We start from the raw sequence: 18,434 nt of genomic DNA on the forward strand, positions 1-18,434 counted from the left end.
GCAAAATTTTCATTCATGCTTTCAAACATTTGGTGAAGAATTCAATGCAGAGCTGGGAAGAACTCTACTTGAATTAACAAAAATTAAGAATATTTCAAATGCTTATAGTTTTACAAAGCGAATTCATTTGACTTGCTCACTATAGTCAAGGAGATGCTCAGGATAGACCTAACAAATGCATACACATGCAAAGCGTGAACCGCGTGTAAGATACCAAAGATTTGTACATGCTTAGTATATTTATTTCAGGTATTCATTTATAACTTATAAGTCTAAGTCAATTCCTAGTCTTGTTGCAAACTCTCTATGTTTTCTTTGCTCTTTCCCTTTTTCTCTTTGTTGCTTGTAAACCCACTTGATGACAAAGAAGAGAGTACCAATGCCAGCAGCAGCTCCAAAGATAATACCGATCTGCTTCCAGTTATGTATTCTAGTTTCAGCAGTGAACTTATCAATTACTTGAGAAAATCTCATAGCTCTGCTGTCCAGAAGATCTTTAAAAGACCAGAAATATATGCTTTTAGATGAAACTACGCCAACAAAATTACAACAATTTCAGACAGTTTTTCATCTCTAAAACTTTATATGCTCAATGGTTCAATGCTCCAAATTATTAGGACTTCATATGCTCAATGCACAATCGTTCAACTTTGCATAAACAAAACAAATCAATAGTTCAAAATGAAGGAAGCTGAAGTGTTGAGCTTATCAATAACCTATTCTAAATCCCGGAAGGACATGTAATAGGAAATTTCTAATTTCTGTCAGATTACCTATCTTCTCTACCCAATCAATGAACTAGTTGTACACTTTAGACTTTACACAGCTTTAAACATCAGGTATTGAGGATAATGATCTATATTTCATGTTCTAATTGTACTCTTCAGTGTTTAGCAATTATTCAGCTGTTATTTAAGCATATGTCAATCTTTACTATAATAGGAGCTGTGTCTGTTCATCTGTCTGAAGCCTTTCTAAAACCATTCAGAAAAAATATTCCCATGCACACGAATTAAACCGTGATATGTAGTCTTCTAGGTAAGCGCGCTACTAACTTTACCACCTAATCATCCTGCTGCAGCATGGAATAATTATACATACAGTTATTACTCATGAAAATATCTGATGGTGACCGGCACTACCGGTGCATTACTATACTGTACAGATACAAAAAACTTCACGCTGTTTTTAGCTATTAAACGTTTATATCATCAACTGAATATGTCTAAAATAAACATTTTCACCTCTGAAATGCTTTAAGTAATTCATAGTTACTTTTATTAGGCAATGTAGACTAAAAATATAAGTAAATGTGCTTATAGCTGGTTTAGAAATAGTTAATATTATGTAAAAATGATTTGATGTTACAATATTAAACTTGAAACTACTTGGCTTCTTGTGGTTCACCTTTTGGGTTAGACTACATTTTTACCAAAAGACTGTTTGCCGGGAAACGAATTAAATTTAAAAATCTAGACTAGCTTCTACGCATACAAATATTTTTTTAAAAAGACTGTTGTTATAATTTGTTTTTAATACATCACAACTCTTACTAGTAAGGCATCCCATGTTTTCAGCTATTCCATGTGCCAGGATCGCACACCGACACTTTCTCACCAGTACATCACAGGTTGTGTTTGCCATGAAGACTCGACACTCAAGATCTGTATCACATTTCACTGCAAGTATTGTGAGGTTCCATTTTATATTTTTCAGGAGAGTTTTTCTAAACTATATTTTATTATATCATGTTATTTAATATTTTTTTTTAAGTATTGTATGTAAGAAATTATAAATAAATGTTTAACACCTGTATGCACCAGTTTTATGTATATTTCATTAATTTAAGGTGTTGTTACTAATCTTTTCTAGTGCAACTTTGCACACAAACAATATAATAAAATTAAAACAGCAAAAGAATAAAATTAAAAAGGTTGGCTCCTTTCAAAAATTTAGAAGCAAAATAGTTGCCAAATATAATATTTACACAGATTACATAGAACAAAATTAGGGACGGCACAAGATGAAAAATATGATATAACTTCAAGTGCTGATTATAAATTTTTCTGGCATCAATATTTTTATATCATTATTAAAACTTTTTAATTCATTTTGCAATTTAATTAGATTAAAAGAATAACAATGGTTGTAATTAATTGATTGGAACTATCATGTCCAATGCTGTTTTCTTGACATTAAATTTGAGTAAAACCATTTGTATGTTTCGCAGATAGCAAAATAATATATTAGTAGCCCTTAATAGTAGAACTTAGCTATTTAACTCCAAACAATTTCTACGCTAACACAAATGATGTTATTTTTTAATTACTGTTTTAATTAGTTTATTGATCTCACTCACAATAATAATAGGTAATAAATACACTAATTGGTTTGCTACAGCTTTACCTTCTACATTTTACCAGTTGATGTTTTGTCATTTATTATATGCTTTTCATATCTAAAATAATTCTGCTACAGATTTCTACTAGAACTTTGTAGTAAAAGTAATGACAATTATACAACATAGTTGATCACTAACTCTTTTATTTCAAAACTTACTTATGATCTTTTTTAAAACAGAGTAGTTTCTTTTAACAATAAGTTACCATATTCACCACAAAGGAGTTTTTTGTATCTTTTCCTAAATACATGTGTACTTTTTCTAAATGGCATTTCTTTTACAGAAAATATGATGCCTATAGCAGGTTAGATGCAGCATGTTCTCGGACTCAATATTTTATACCCGTGTGTAAAAACAGAAGCATATATATACGTGTTAACTAACATGCATACAGGAAAATAAAGTGGAAAAATTAACAGCTGTTAAATATTTTACTTACTTGAGGACAGATGACATTGAACATTGTCATAAGATATTATAGTACCACGCGGGCATCGACAGTATCCATTCTCACAGATCATGTGATCTGGGCAACGCTTTAATAGATGACATGTTCGTACGTCTCCATGCTTGTCATTGAAAACATAATCCTTGATATTTGTGTTCAAGTCTAAAATATACAAACAATTGCTGCTTGTTACTTAGTTGTTATTATTGTTGCTACAAAGTCAGCTTGACTAGATACAACAGCTTTACAAATGCTCTAATATTTCTATGAATTCTAGTGAGTAATAGTAAAAAGTCCTTTGGTCTAAAACGCAAGTGAAGGTTTTTTTATAGATAAAACTTTGAGAAATTTAGTTGCAAAAGTTATTTATTGCTCAGTTGTCATGATAAACTTTTTCAGCAGCATCTAGTGATTATAAAAAGCAGCCTAAAGAAAGGCTGATAGAATAAAAACCGCAGCTCAAAAATTTGTTTGCCAAGTATCAATCGACCCAAACGTATTTAAAAAATTATCTTTTTAGACAATGATGTTAGCTTTTCAGTTAAACCTTTTTATACTACCAGATGCTACAACACATTTTAATTTTTTACAGCTTTTTATCTAGCAAAAGTCTTTCTTAGCATTCACTAGTATTTTGGTTACAAAGCAATGATAGCAAACTTTGGCATGTTTTAAATTTATTTCCCACTTTATTAAAGTTACTTTTTTGTAACACATTGTGCATGTAGTTCTGTCTCACAATCATACATGTATATTGGGAAAACAAACTTAAAAAAGAAAAGTACTAACTCCCGCAGAAAAATCTTTGGTCAATTTCACCAGCTGGCTGATGCTAAGTTTTTCTTAGACTTGAAGAGAATATGTGAAATAACTATTTGTGAACAATATATTTGATAATACAATACTTATTGCGCTGATTTAGAAGTTTTATTGTATACTACAATTCTTTTCAATTTGATTGACCAAAAATTAAAAATTAAAGGTAGAAAACGATTGACCCTGCATGAAAATTCATTGGAATTATTTTTTATAGGATAAGAACATGAATATTTCAAATTTTTACAAGAAGCTTTTAGAATTTTTTTTAAAATCTTAATAATGCTTAATCTAAAGCCTACTTTTGTAAAGTAGACTGCAATAAATGTACTCAGTAAACATCAATAAAGTTTAGATCACAACTACTATTACAAGGATCTTGTAATTTTAAGCAAAGGTTATTTATAGCAAACTTAAGAACCTACCAAAGCAGGTTGGAACACCTTTGACATCTAAACAGGCTTGCCATGGTAGACAGTTACACCCCTGTGGATCTTGACATCCGTATCCAAAACAAGTATGGTTGCATGTGCATGGCTCAGCTCTAAAGTATTAAAGCTGTATACTGCTCATAATTCAGAATAGTTGGTAAATATGAATGTAATATAACTGCTATAGCTCACTTTGAAACTGATAAAATATTTAATGTAACTTTCCATCCTACACTGTAACCTACGCGTTTCTAATCCGACATCTGTAAACACTTTTTAAGTAACATACAATAACTAAACAAACATGCTTATAACCATTAACATTGGCAAATATGTGAGATCATTTTTAGTTCTTTCTGCAAGTGAGGCATTTTTATCATAACTACAGTAAATACCAGGTTTGATGTAAAATATATTAATGCTTACATAGTGCATTTATTTATAACTATGACTTTCTAAGCTCATGGCTGCACTGCTGTTACTTCAGCTATTTAATAGTCTCATCTTAACTTATCTGCTTTCAGATGGAGAATTAATCATCTACTAAGGTTGATATTCTGTCGAAGCAGAACAGAATATCAATGCCTAGCAGATGAAAACTGTTTTTGGGTATATATCAGTGTGTAAAAACTATTTATACCACTTTACCTGTTACCTAAAATAAGACAGATATATACTTAAAGTTAAATAAAGTATTAAGCTCAATTTCTTATTTACTCTGAGCACAACTAATTTTACATACAAGGGTTGCCAACAGAGAGTTTTACTCTTTGTTTAGAATAACTTGATTTAAAAATTAATGCATTAAAATAACCAGTTCTGCAATTATTCAGTTTTGTAAAAATTATTTTGCAGCTTTAAAAAATTTGTTGTCTTTTGTATTACATGACTATTATGTTGTAAGCACTCTTATACTCATGTAAATAGCAAACGATATTTTGTAAAATAGACTAACAACCTAGACTTTACAAAAAACTATGCATTCTCTGAGGGGCTGTATAAAATTTAATTAAAATACAAACTTCCCATAGCCTCAATACTAAACAAATTTAATAATTAAACTGCTGTTAGGATTAAAATAGCACATTGAAATGTTTGTCTGAAGATAATAAATATTTGGAATCATTTGATTGCATAATCAACTACAAAATGGCCACTTTTAATATTTTTTTAGTACACTTTGACATTTACTGATACTTTACACTTTGATGGAAGTATTATGTAAGTCAAATATACATAGAGTCGCTGCACCTGTTTTCTTACCTTTTAATATATTACGTATACTCCTAATTAAAACATGAAACACACAGAACCAGATAGTATTTGAAAATCTACTTACATTACATCTTCCCATCTGTTGATTAGTTCATAGTCACTGAAATATAATGTTTTGATATATTACTACATGGCATAAATTATGTGCTGTTTTTAAGGTGAGCCTTATTTTTAAGGACAGATCTACTAACAATGACACCAAGCTGTCTGTTATAATCAAAAGTTTCTTGTTTTGTCGAGTTGTGACAACCCTTACATTTTGAAGCAAGCTTATAATAAGTAGCTTAGCAGCTTACTACCTTAGAAGCTTGGTTTTTATGTAGTCTTGGTAGAACATAGGATTTTTAGACATCAAGTTCTTAGTGACAGAAAAATTTTAAATAATACATGCTTTGAATGAAAATAATTGATTTTCAACTAAGTACACAAACCAAAAAAGTTTTCATATGGATGATAATTAACTGTTTTCTTCAGTGAAGATCAATTTACCGATCTGTTTAATTCATGTTAATGATAAGCCTAAATATCTGAATTTTTTAGTAACAAAATAAATTCTTTACTTAAATTTTAATGTTAAACTTGTTTTTTTGAGTAACATATTGAATGAAAAAAATCAATTTGTTAATAGGCTATAATAAAGAGCATTTCAGTTCAGTAAAATATTAAAAACTACCTTCTTTTAAATCTATTTATATCAAGTATGTACAGTTAGCTAATATTGATGTAAGCGATCGTAGAAAGAAAAAATTACAATTTTTTAGTTGGATGGAATATTTTTGCAACCAAGAACCAAGTTATGAAGCTAAGAATAAAAAATAAACAAATATTTTACCATAAAGTGTGACAACTATTTGAATAAGTATTAGCTAAGCTGCCTGATAATTATTTAAATTTCAATATTTTCACTGGATTATTTTCACTGTGATTAAACCTTTTACAGTCTTAGATTTTGAATACTTAGAAAATCCTTATACATTTAAAAATGATTATAAAAGTACATGCATTAATTACTTGCATTGATTACTTGATGCAATTGATTTTACACTCAAAAATGTGGGTTGTACTTACTGATGTATAAAAATGATATATACTTACTCTCCATATTTAAAGTAAGAGCCATCGCTAAAACAGACGAGCAGCACATAGAAACAAGTTGTCCATTATAATGACGTTAAAGTATATAACATATTCAGAAATATAAAAATTTTAATAAGACAAAAACAACCAAAATCTTTTGTATGAGAAAACAAAATTAATTTTTTATAAGATTATTGAAATATTGAGCTGCCTTCAGACATACATGTAGTTGCAACCTAAGTGATTAAAAAAGTTGGATATCAGATACACTAATATCTACATGCATTCACAGAAAGTTAAATAATTTTGTTGAAATATTGTGACTTAAACATTACCTTTGAAAAACCATAGATTTTTTTATTTACTGCTCTGAAAATGGTCTGATCTCTGATCTTTAAATTTGGTAGCGTGATTAAATGATTCATTCATAGACATTAGCCAGTTTTATTTGAAAATACTAAAAAAATGTATATCTACTTATGCTGAGCAGCAATATTTTTGTTAAAAATAGTTTATCATTTTTTTCATTAAAAGAATACAATAGTCAAACAATGTACTTTAGATAACAAAGCAATTTTTTATTTTTTTCTTTAAATCAACTCTCTTGATTTGTGGTGATAAAATGAATTTAGGTCTTTTGTGTTGTCGTATTTCTGAATTTAATCATAAAAACTTTGTCTTTATACATTGATACATAAATGTATTGATACAATGTCTTGATAAATTGTCTTGATACATAAATTGATTGTATTTTATAAAACTGTAAACAGATTATATATCAGAGCATATTTTGTGAAGATGCCAATCTAGTGATATGGAAAAAAACTGTTTGTATGCAATCCCAGAAGACATGCCTTTTAAATCATCAATAGTGTTTATGCAAAAACTTGTGTGTGTTCACCTGCATTGATTTCCGCAATTAATTTAATTATGATAGTGTAAGAGTTCTTAGTTGTATTACCAATTTCAATACAACTAGAATTGTTTATTGTATAACACATATTATTTGTGCACAATTGCAGCTTTAATTATATAAAAATAAAAGTTAAATAAGAAGGACACCTAGTGAATTGATAGTTTTTATTCCATCATGAAGTATAATTACCATACAGAATTTTAGCTATACTTACTAAATTGGGTGTGATACTCTTGGATCTGGTATCTTGGGCCTAAAATTACATTTCATCTTGCAATAAAACTTATCAGTAGAATATCATGTTAATTGCAATTAATATAATTAGTATTAACAATAATAAAAATCACCAATTTGTGTTGTATCGTCACAAGTTATTTGCGTTAAACCTGTGTAAATTTTGTCAAGATTTTAGAATTATACATTGGACCTTTAGCATGACCTTTTGTATCAGCCTTGCGTTAACACTCCAAATGCATTAACTATCATATATTGTTTTTATTAGTGTTTTAGAAATAATACGAAGCTAGTGATGAACCTAAACAGGTTCATGTTAAAGTTTATCAAATTCAGACAAGAGACAAATCCTTAGGAATAGTTTGGTTGTAATTTATTCGCTTTATCCAACTAATTAATTTTGTACCAAACCTAAAACGAATGATAAAAAAAAATAACTTGCTTAATAACTTTAGCCAGAGGTAGTTTTTTTATTGTTAGACTATGCAAAACCAATTTCAAACATTTACAAATTGTTCCAATTATGTGTAACTACACGTAAAAAGATAGTTTGTCTATCAAAAGAGATAATCCACAAAAAATGTGGTAAAACATTTTGTAATTAATGTGTTCAATTAAAATACTTAGAGAGTGCTTTTATGTAATGATTCAGTTATCAGAAACACAATTTAAAAATGGAATATTTTGCTGTTGTCATTTTCATTGTAGTATATGAGATATATTCTTCAAAACTTGTAAGCTAGTAAGCAGGTAAGTGAAAGTTACTATTTGACAAATTGTAGAAAGACGCTCAACAATGTTCAATAAAATGATACAAAAATTTATTTTGAATTGCCAGACTGACTCGTATAAATTAACAAACTAATCCAACTTGACAAAAAAATAGCTTAGTTGTAATTTAGAAATGAATAATAAAACAACACAGTGACCAAACAAAGCTCAGAAAAAAATATACAAAAACGTCTCAATTAAAACGGAATGGTGCAAAATGCAAAGCAAAGAATCTCTGACATTAAAAGTGAAGTAAAACTCTTTAACTAATATTTTTAAAGCATTATGTCAGTTTTTGAAAAGTTGTTAAACACAGCTAACTTTTAGAACTTTCTAACATATTTTTGTCTAATAATAATTTCTGCACTATGCTTTTTCCTTGCTCATGATAAGTTGGAATTACAACTACGATCTTAGCATTTCTAAATGTATATGATTATAAACCATACTTACAATGTAGTAAAATTTATTGCTGGGCTTTTAGCTGGCCATTCTGAAATGCTAAAAATAGAATTGAGACTGTAGTCTGAATTTTATATAAAACTTTATATTAGACAGAACAAATGTATAAATTTATGCAAATTAATAAACAGTCCAAACGTTAATAAAGTATTGTTCTTCATTAAAATAAGCTTCTACAAAATGTAGAAATAATGGATATACATACATGTGCCAAACTACCACTAAACCCAATAACTATCTAGTTTAATTGCGCATAAAAAAGCGATTGAGCCTAAATCAACTCGCATGATGACATATATTAACTTAACTATCTCATTGGCAAACAAATATTGTTGGTAAAAAAAATTAATAAAAAATTTGCTGGCTGTTTAGTAGTTAAAATGTTTCAAGGACAAACTTTAATGTTTCAAGGACAAACAGCTGCTTGAGACTAACTGCTTAAATTTTATTAAAATCTTTCACCTAGTTTTTTGCAAGTTTTTTGAGTTATCCTTACACTAAAATTGTGCATTAAAATTATTCTATCATTGCTGTTTCCAGTTCAAGAATTAATATCTTCACAGTTATGATTCTCTTATAAATCAATTATAACCAGTAGTGCTATTTTTTAGAATATTTCCAAATTTTTTAAAAACAAAGTACAAAATTTTGCAAATGTGTTAGTTATGCATGTAGCCAATTATTTTCAAATGTATTCATCAAGTATGGTTTTTATCTTGTTAGCAAAACAATACAAAAATCTATGTGAAACAAGCTTGACAATTTTAGAAGCGATTGAATAATTTTTGAAAAAATCAAAACAATTATTAATGATACTAACACATACATGTACTATGAAAACAAAAACATCTGTCATTCATGTATTCAATGTTACCTAAGAATTTAAAAGGGCTACTAAAGCTATAAATATTTGATTGTTTTGCTGCTTATTGCATACAGACCCTGAGTAAGTATAAACTACTCTTCCAAAATAAATTTGAGTCTGCAAGTATTTAAATTAGCATTTAAAATCTGAATTGCTCAATAAATATTAACATTAGAACTTACTTCAAAGTGCATTTATGAAACATGAGGTTTTTGTCATTATAACAGAGCAGCTGAAAACAATCAATTAGGATAGAGAAAATTCGTTAGCCATAATTATACAGTAAGAAAAGAAAAATAAGTTTCAAATATTAGCCTGTGAGCTTATGCATTTCAATCTCCTTTTAACTACCAGTAGTATAATAGAAACAGATAATATGAAGCCGGTAGGAATTAGCCAAGTTTAAAAACATCGCCCTCAACTTCATTATTGAATTACTTTAATAAGTGAAATATTATTAAAGTTATTATATAAGGACTACCAAGCAAAAGTTACAAATATATCTTTCATCAATGCAGTGAATATGACCTTTTAATTTTCAATTTAATTAATTGTAAAACTTTGTACTTGAATAAATTGGGTTGTTTGATATAAGTTGTTTGATTGAGTTATTCGGTATTCAGTGTAGAAAGTGAATTCGCCAAAGAAACTAGTCGGAACATTGCTAAAGGCTTGCTTCTTCCTCTCAAATGCATTACTTCTTTAGAGGCTAAATAAGAATTTTGTTAAAAATTGTCATACAGCCTGCCTCCAAGGTTTCTTGAAGCCAATAGCCAACTGATGCTGCAGCCAGGCTAACTAACAGTCAACTTATGATAGAAAAGGCTACTAGATGCTGAGACCCGGCAGCCAAATAGTTTACTTTCTAGTGACTAGATGTCTAGGGCATATGTCTATATCTAAGAAGATGTCTAGGGCATACTGTGATAGTATTTTCTCAAAGCTACCACATGTTATGAACATGGTGTCTGCTCCTAACTGGTGGGTCACTACTAAATGCTCTAGCGAGAAACATAATTATCTCATTCGAGGTCAAAGCCTACGCTGTAATGATACATTTTCTTGCAGATAATAACTACTAAATACACATAGGTTGCGTATGCAATTATAGGGACTACGATTAAAATTATGTTTTGTTACTAATTTTTAATAAATACAGTATGAATATGAAATTTGGATGTATTATAATAGGGAATGTTAGAATTAGATAATTACTATGAGTTTTTATACTACACAATATTGTCACCTTATGATGTCGAGGCTGAAATGAATTTAAATCATTTACTTGTACTTGTATACCAAATAACTTTTCATTTTAATCAAAGCAAAATATACTTTTTTAGCTATTACTTACTAATTATATCCTTTTTTTAACACCTTTACAAATTTATTTTTTCTCCAAGTTTTTTCTGATGAACACTTTTTTCATGATATAAAATTTAAAAGTTATGGTTGTTTGAATAAGTTTTAAAACGTTTTTAGTTGTTTCAATTTCTTGCCCAATTTATTTGAACTGCACAAAACACTTTTTTCATGATATGCAGTTTGAAAGTTAGAATCGTAAATGTTGTTGTCCGTTAAATAAAAGTAAACTTTTTGCACAAAAACAGTTTTTACTACCAAAGCATATACACATATACATATATGTAAATACATATCTATATATATATTTCTCAAAGTATGTATGTTGGTATGCATTCCGGCTATATATCTTAAAATCTTGGTATTAAAATGACGCGCCGCGATGGATTTGAGCTCACAACGATTTCATGACAACTTTCTAATCTGGATGCTCTACCACTGAGCTAGAACACCATAGTGGTTAAATATGTTTTAATATAACGCATACTCAATGCGCGTGCTAATTATTTTAGCCTTCAGTGTCGAGAAGTTGCAATGCTTCTGTTCAGAACTATTTTGGACCTAAGTACATGTATATGCATCGCAATGGTTGTTGTTTGTTTTTCATTCAGGCTAATTTATTCGGGCCCACAATAATTAATCTCGTTCTTAAAATTTGAGGAATAATGTACTGATTATATATTTTAATAAAATATATATGTTGCTGAACTTGCCACGGCAAGTTATATTTATCTTTTTTACGGTATATCCAGTATCCGTTAAAATAAAAGCATTTCACAATGATATAACAAATGTTAAAAGTTAAAGGTATTCTGAAGTACATACTAAAACTTCTTTCAAGTATGTGTTTAGTAACCGGCGTTTATTTTATATGGTTGTATTGAAGGTAAAACTCTTCATGTAATACATTATAATGTTATATTATCTTGGGCATGCAAATCATAACCGCTAAATTCCCTGAAATCATTGTAGGAACCTAAAGTTATTAAGGTTAACATAGTCTTTTGGCACTATATTTAATTATGATGATTAGTACCTATAGCCTACGATATTAGCCTGCATGTGTATTTTTGCATGCCATCACTGAAACGAACTGAAATTGAATAACTGTATACCAAATAATTTTTGATTGTAATCGTAGCAAAACAGACTATATTTAGCCATTACTTGCTTATAATTTCACATTAACATTTAAACGCTTTTTCAGTTTTAATTTTCCTTCTAATTTATTTCAACGCAACACTTCTTTCAGGTTGTGAAATTTTTATTTGTTTGTTTATTTCATCAAAATAAAAATAGAACAAAAATTGAAGTAATAAACACATAAAATGGTTGTCAACGTAAGAGTAACAAAACATAATTAATTTCTAATAATAAACAATAAATATAACAACACGTAGGAGGGGATAATAAGGTCTATATGCAACGGTGAACCGGTCAAGGCAAGGCCCAGTTAGTCGATAGCAGAAAAAAAAAACTCTCACTCCCGCTCTAAAAGATTAATTCTTTGACTATTTTTAAATTTGGAAATGGTCCTATGTTTTTTAACATATTTAGGTAGTTGGTTCTATAGCACCAATTGTTGGTATGTAGTTTTTTGATGACTGGCGGCGTGGGTAGATGGTGGAATGGGTAAATTTATAAAATTTGTTTGTTAATTTTTACAGGCACAGTGTTTTGAAGATAATCTTGAAATGTTATAAAAGCACAAAGCCAAGTACGATATTTATATAACCGGAAAATGTCAAAAAGTTTCAAAGTTTAGAAAAGCTCTTTAGTAGGATATAAAATTTTTTTTTTACAAATAATACGAACTAACCTTTTTTAAAAGAGAAATAAATGATTTAAGTACACAGCTAGAACATTCCCCCACATTTCAACGCAGTACGTTAGTTTTGAGTTTACATAAGAATTGTAAATAAGTAGAAAAATATCTTCAGGAAGACACCGGGAACATTTAAACAATAACCCTGAAAGAGGACATAGTTTTTGCAAGATTGAATAAATATGGTGTGACCAATTTAAGTGTTTATCTAATGTTATACCTAACAATTTAATAACATCATATTTAGAGATAATTTGCGAGTTCATGTTAAGGATTTTATAAGTAAAATTACCTTGATTTTGAGGGGTTTTGCAAAAAAATGTATTGAGTTTTGTCCATGTTAATAGTCCATTTGTTTGATGTTCACCAAGTATATCAACTTTGAAGGTCATTGTTTAGATCATTGGAAATTTTATTAAGGTCTTTTGACTCAAAAATCTTTTTTGTATCAGCGGCATATAGTATACAGTAAAAATGTAGCAAACAGTTAGGTAGATCGTTTGAAGGAACAATGAAGGACCTAAAACAGAGCCTTGAGGAACTCCATGAAGTAATGCTTGCAATGAAGAAATGCTATTCTGAATCTTAGTTGAATGTGTTCGGTTTGTTAGATAACTTTAAAACCATTGACAAAAATGTAGAATCATTTTAAATTTACAGCTGTTTGAAAATTTTTTCAGTTGTTTTATTAATTTTTAATTTATTTGTCCTGCACAAAACCTTTTCCTCATGATATAAAGTTTGAAAGTTACAGTTGTTTGACAAAATGTGAAAAGTTTTACAATTGTTTTTATTTTTTCTCCTAATCTATTTCAACTACACAAAACACTTTTCTCAGCATCTGTAGTTTGAATGTTAGAGTGGCAAATTTTGTTATACGTTAAAAAAAATCATACTTAATTGTACCGAATTATAATTATATAAAAATAAAACAGCCTTTTTTGTTTACTTTATTTATTAAATAGTTTTTTATTCTAATCATAGCTAAACAGATTACACTTAAGCATTACTTGCTAAGAATTCACATTTTCATTTAAATAAATTTAAAGTTTTATATTCATCCTAATTTATTTAAAAAAAAACATGTTTCATGATATAAAAATTAAAAGTTGGAGTTCTTTGAAAAAGCATGAAAACCTTTACAATGGTTTTCTTTTTACTTTTCATTCATTTGAACTGCTTAAAAATATTTTCTCATGATATGAAGTTTACAAGTTAGAATGGTAAATTTTGTATACGGTATGTTATATAAAATAAACTTTTTGTTCAAAGACTTTTTCATCACTCGTCCAATGCTGAGTAGTATTGCTAGTACATATATATATAAATAAATATATAATATATATATATAAATAATATTTATATATATAAATATATATATATAAATAAATGTATATATATATATATATATATATAAATATATATTGATTCCCCTAGTCTACTCCATTAGCCCATTCCCCTAGCTTATTACTCTATCTAGTCTATTACCCTAACCCTTTCCCCAAGCCTACTCCTCCAGCCTACTCCCCTAGCCTATTTGCCGCGCCCATTTACATTGGCCATTCTGGTAGCCTATTCCCTTAACCTGTTACCCTAGCCCATTCCGTTAGCCCTTTTCCCTAGCCTGTTATTCTAGCCTACTACTTTAGCCAATTCCCCTACCCTATTCCCGTAGCTTATTGTCCTAGCCTGTTCCTCTAGCCTGTTCCCCTAGTCTACTCTTTCAGCCTATATAGTATATATATATTATATATAGGATAATATTATAATATATACATGTATATATTATTATAATATTATATATGATTATAAAATATGTATATTATATATAATATAATGTATTATATATTTTATAATCATGTGTAATATATATTTAAATATGTATTAAATATATATAATTACATGTATATCAATAATTTTATATATAACCACATATATATAATTATATATACATAAATATATATATATATATATATATATGTAGTAAAGTTGTTGTGTACAACCTGTACTCAAAAGTGCTCAATGCTAGGCAGAGCATATGTAAAATGTATTGAACTGTAGAACTAAAAAGTTGGCAACATTTTATTACTATTTACTTTCGTACGGCTACAACTTAAAATGACTGCACTAATTAGATATATTTTGCTTAATAAGAAAACAAGTTAGGATTAGGCAAATTTTATCTGATGTGTGTAACTGTTTCACGACCTAACAGTACGAAATTAAACGGTAATAAAATATCTCCAAAGTTTAGTTCTACGGTTTAACACATTTTTATGTGTATACATGTATTTATATATATATATATATATATATATATATATATATATATATATATATATATATATATATATATATATATATATATATACATGTATATATATAAATATTGGCGAAATACCCGGCGTAGAATGCATATTTAAAAACAGTTTATAAACAATGTCAGCTAATGTGATTGCTTGCCACTTACTAATAGCCTGGCACATTGCCAATACCTCTTTGGAGTAAGCTAGTACTACTTGACTCATTAAAAAAGACATCAGAGCAAGCATAAATTGCTTGCCTCTCACCTGTATAGCCTAATGAATTCATTCATCTCACGTTGTTCAATAGCTTAGCATATCATCTGGGGAACAGGAGGTTCCAAAATTGAAGCTTCTGTGATGCAGCTTCTTCATTCCAAAAATTGATTTGCTATTTTGCTGTACATCCCTATTCCCATGCACACATTACGTACCGTGATAATTTCTTACATTCCAAACAGGCGTACAAAAAATAAATTTTGAGTTTAACCTCAATGACTTTAGCTTATTAATCACATACTTAAAAGTAAGTTTTAGCATTTATTTTACTAAACTAAACTTCAACTTTGTCATGAGCTGAAGTTTTACTAATGATCTGTTTATTAATTTGGTTTCACTATAACTTACAACTAATAATACTGAGCTGAGCACAACAGAAAACGAGCATCATATATCTTTTATGGGTTGTGGGAGAGGTTTCGGCAAACAACATATAAACATTTTTCTTATTTCATTTAAATCGGTACACCGACAGCCATATGTTAACTTTTAGGGAAGTTTTTGTGAAAATCGAACGGTTCAATTGACTTTTTAAATGTAATATTTTTAATCACTGAATCATAACTTGATGAAGCACAATGATATTTGTTTTTAATTATTTTCTTCTGTATATAGTTACGCTAGGCCTGTTTCAATACTCATAGGAACATTTATTTAGCTTGTTTTAATGTTTTCGCACTTACCTAGTTTTTTCTGGCGGTTTAGAACTTGCTGGAAATTTGTTTGGATTAGAACTAAAAGATACGTCTTGAGGAATAGTGGTATTTGCAGGCTTTACATCTTTAGTAGCAGATGTTGTGAGATTTTTGTTGATCGTTACTGTCTTTGAATTGCTGAAAATGAGTAGTGGTTTAAATCAAGTGCTTTGTCCTTTATCCACGTTTTAAAAGCATATTTACTCCCTAGCTACATGTATATTTAAATAAACTCTCAATAATTCTATTAAATTTGTGTTTTGACCAAACTTTTTTGGTAACTACAATGCTATTTAAGGCCTTCTGTAACGGTTGTGTATACACAACTGAAATAATCACATAAAATGCAGTAGATTACTCAAATACTTTAGTGCAACTTGCTATACATGGCAATGTTGCGAAAACATAAGAAAATAAAAAATAAATACACTCAAATTATTGCAAGATACTTTCACAAAGGACACCCTTCACATAGAATCTTTATCAAACACCCACTGAAAATCAGCTCATGTACATGTACATGTATGTCAAATATGAAGATCATAATGAAGGCACAGAGCAATAAACTTGCTCACGATAAACAGAAGAAACTAAAAGGAAAATGCAACTGTAGACAAAAAGACAAATGTCAACAACAATTAAGACTAATTAAACAATTAGAGAATTAAACTAAATAACAATTAGGCACAAAAAACAGAGCTTGTCTCTGCCTCATCCGGGAGAGTATTAATTCACCCAATAAAAAAATTGATTTATAATCTATAAACAAGTATATATACATGTGAACTATCCAGTTGGTGTATATCTATTATATCTACAGCAAAAAAATCTGTTTGTGTATTCATGTGCGTATGTGTGTGTTAGCCACCTTTAAGAGTGGTATTTTTTTTTCAATTTGGTACGAAGCAAACTGAATTAATAAAAGTAAATAAAAAATTAATAAAGTCAAATGAAATTTATTATTTATTAAATAAATTAATGAGTAGTTAATTACTTTTAATTACTATTTACATCTAAATATTAATATTTATGTTTACAGGAAAGGTCGCGTGAATGTTTGTTTTTGCGTCCACTTAGACAACCATTTTCACATCTTACCTACTAAATTTTTACTTCAAAAAGGTAAGTACTTCTCATTTAATGTTGTATTGTTTATGAATTGCCACACCTCTACTACTTAAAGACGTGTGATTTGCCACTGTTCGTGATAGTAAACATGTTCATTTCCTACTGCAGTGGAGTTGCTAATCTTTTTCTCGCTAAGAATACCGCATTTTACTGCTCCAGAACTTGTATGGGTACTCCAAGGGTTGCGATAGGCGACAGTGAGAAAAAAGAGAGCAGGGTGTATTAATAAAACACACCATCTCATTCACTTTTAAAAAAGCTTTTAGTAGTGTTTTCTCAGCAGTTTCTGCTCGGCCAAAGGGCTATTATGTTGGCTTTATGTTTTGTTATTGCAAGATGCTAATGCTGCATCTGCCTTGACATAACACTGTCTGTGCTATAAATGTAAGTTTTAATGATAATAAATTTTATCAACACAACCACATTACCGCCACACTTTTTGTATATGCCATATCAAAACACAGGCTGTCGATTCAGAACTGGTGAGCTATGATTAGTGTTTTAAACATTTAAAAGTTTCCATTCACTAAATGCTGGCCATAGCTCAGCACTGCCATAGCAAATTACTTTCTAGAATTTCTCAACCCTTGCTCTGCTGTAGACAAATTTATGCAATTTCTATGGCTGACTGCCGTGGACACGTTTTTGCGTATTTCCCAGCAATTGCGTAGCAACCTAATTTTATTATTTGTTTATATCATAACCAAGGATCTTTAGGACTTTTATGGCAGTGAAAGTGTTGTCCAAATATTTCTCCATAAAATTAGCTTAAATTTTAATTTTAAATCTATGTTTGGGAATTTCTAACTTAGAAACGAATTTTTTTTGTGTAAGTTTTGTAAGTGCCTCCTGAGTTAGAAGAATTTTTTTTACGTTGATGACATTATAGCCGATTCAAATTAAGATTCTAGACTGATAATTAAAATAGCAATAGTACCACTGAATCTAATGGTGATGAAGTAAAGATTTTGTAAGAATGAAGAACACTGTAGAAGATGATTTTAGCCTCGTAGCTTCCCGTCGCTTTATCAATGCGCAAAGTATAGATACAATAAATTTTTTGCATAGCAGTGTTGGTTGAAATGCTTGCAATTAAAGTATATAACCAATACGTTCAAGATAGAGTTTGAAATTGAAAAAAATATT

At 29.1% G+C, this 18,434-nt stretch overlaps 1 long non-coding RNA gene across 1 annotated transcript; it reads right to left on the reverse strand.

Annotated features, from left to right (window-relative positions):
* Positions 1–229: 229 nt before the first annotated feature.
* On the reverse strand, positions 230–4,316 carry LOC137401075 (uncharacterized). Its single transcript, XR_010979287.1, has 3 exons — positions 4,091–4,316; positions 2,841–3,011; positions 230–494 (listed from the first exon to the last, which is right to left on the reverse strand). It is a non-coding gene; the product is annotated as an uncharacterized lncRNA (long non-coding RNA).
* Between the last annotated feature and the right edge of the window lie 14,118 nt (positions 4,317–18,434).

The sequence above is a fragment of the Watersipora subatra genome, chromosome 7, assembly GCF_963576615.1.
Source record: "Watersipora subatra chromosome 7, tzWatSuba1.1, whole genome shotgun sequence".
NCBI lineage: Eukaryota > Metazoa > Bryozoa > Gymnolaemata > Cheilostomatida > Watersiporidae > Watersipora > Watersipora subatra.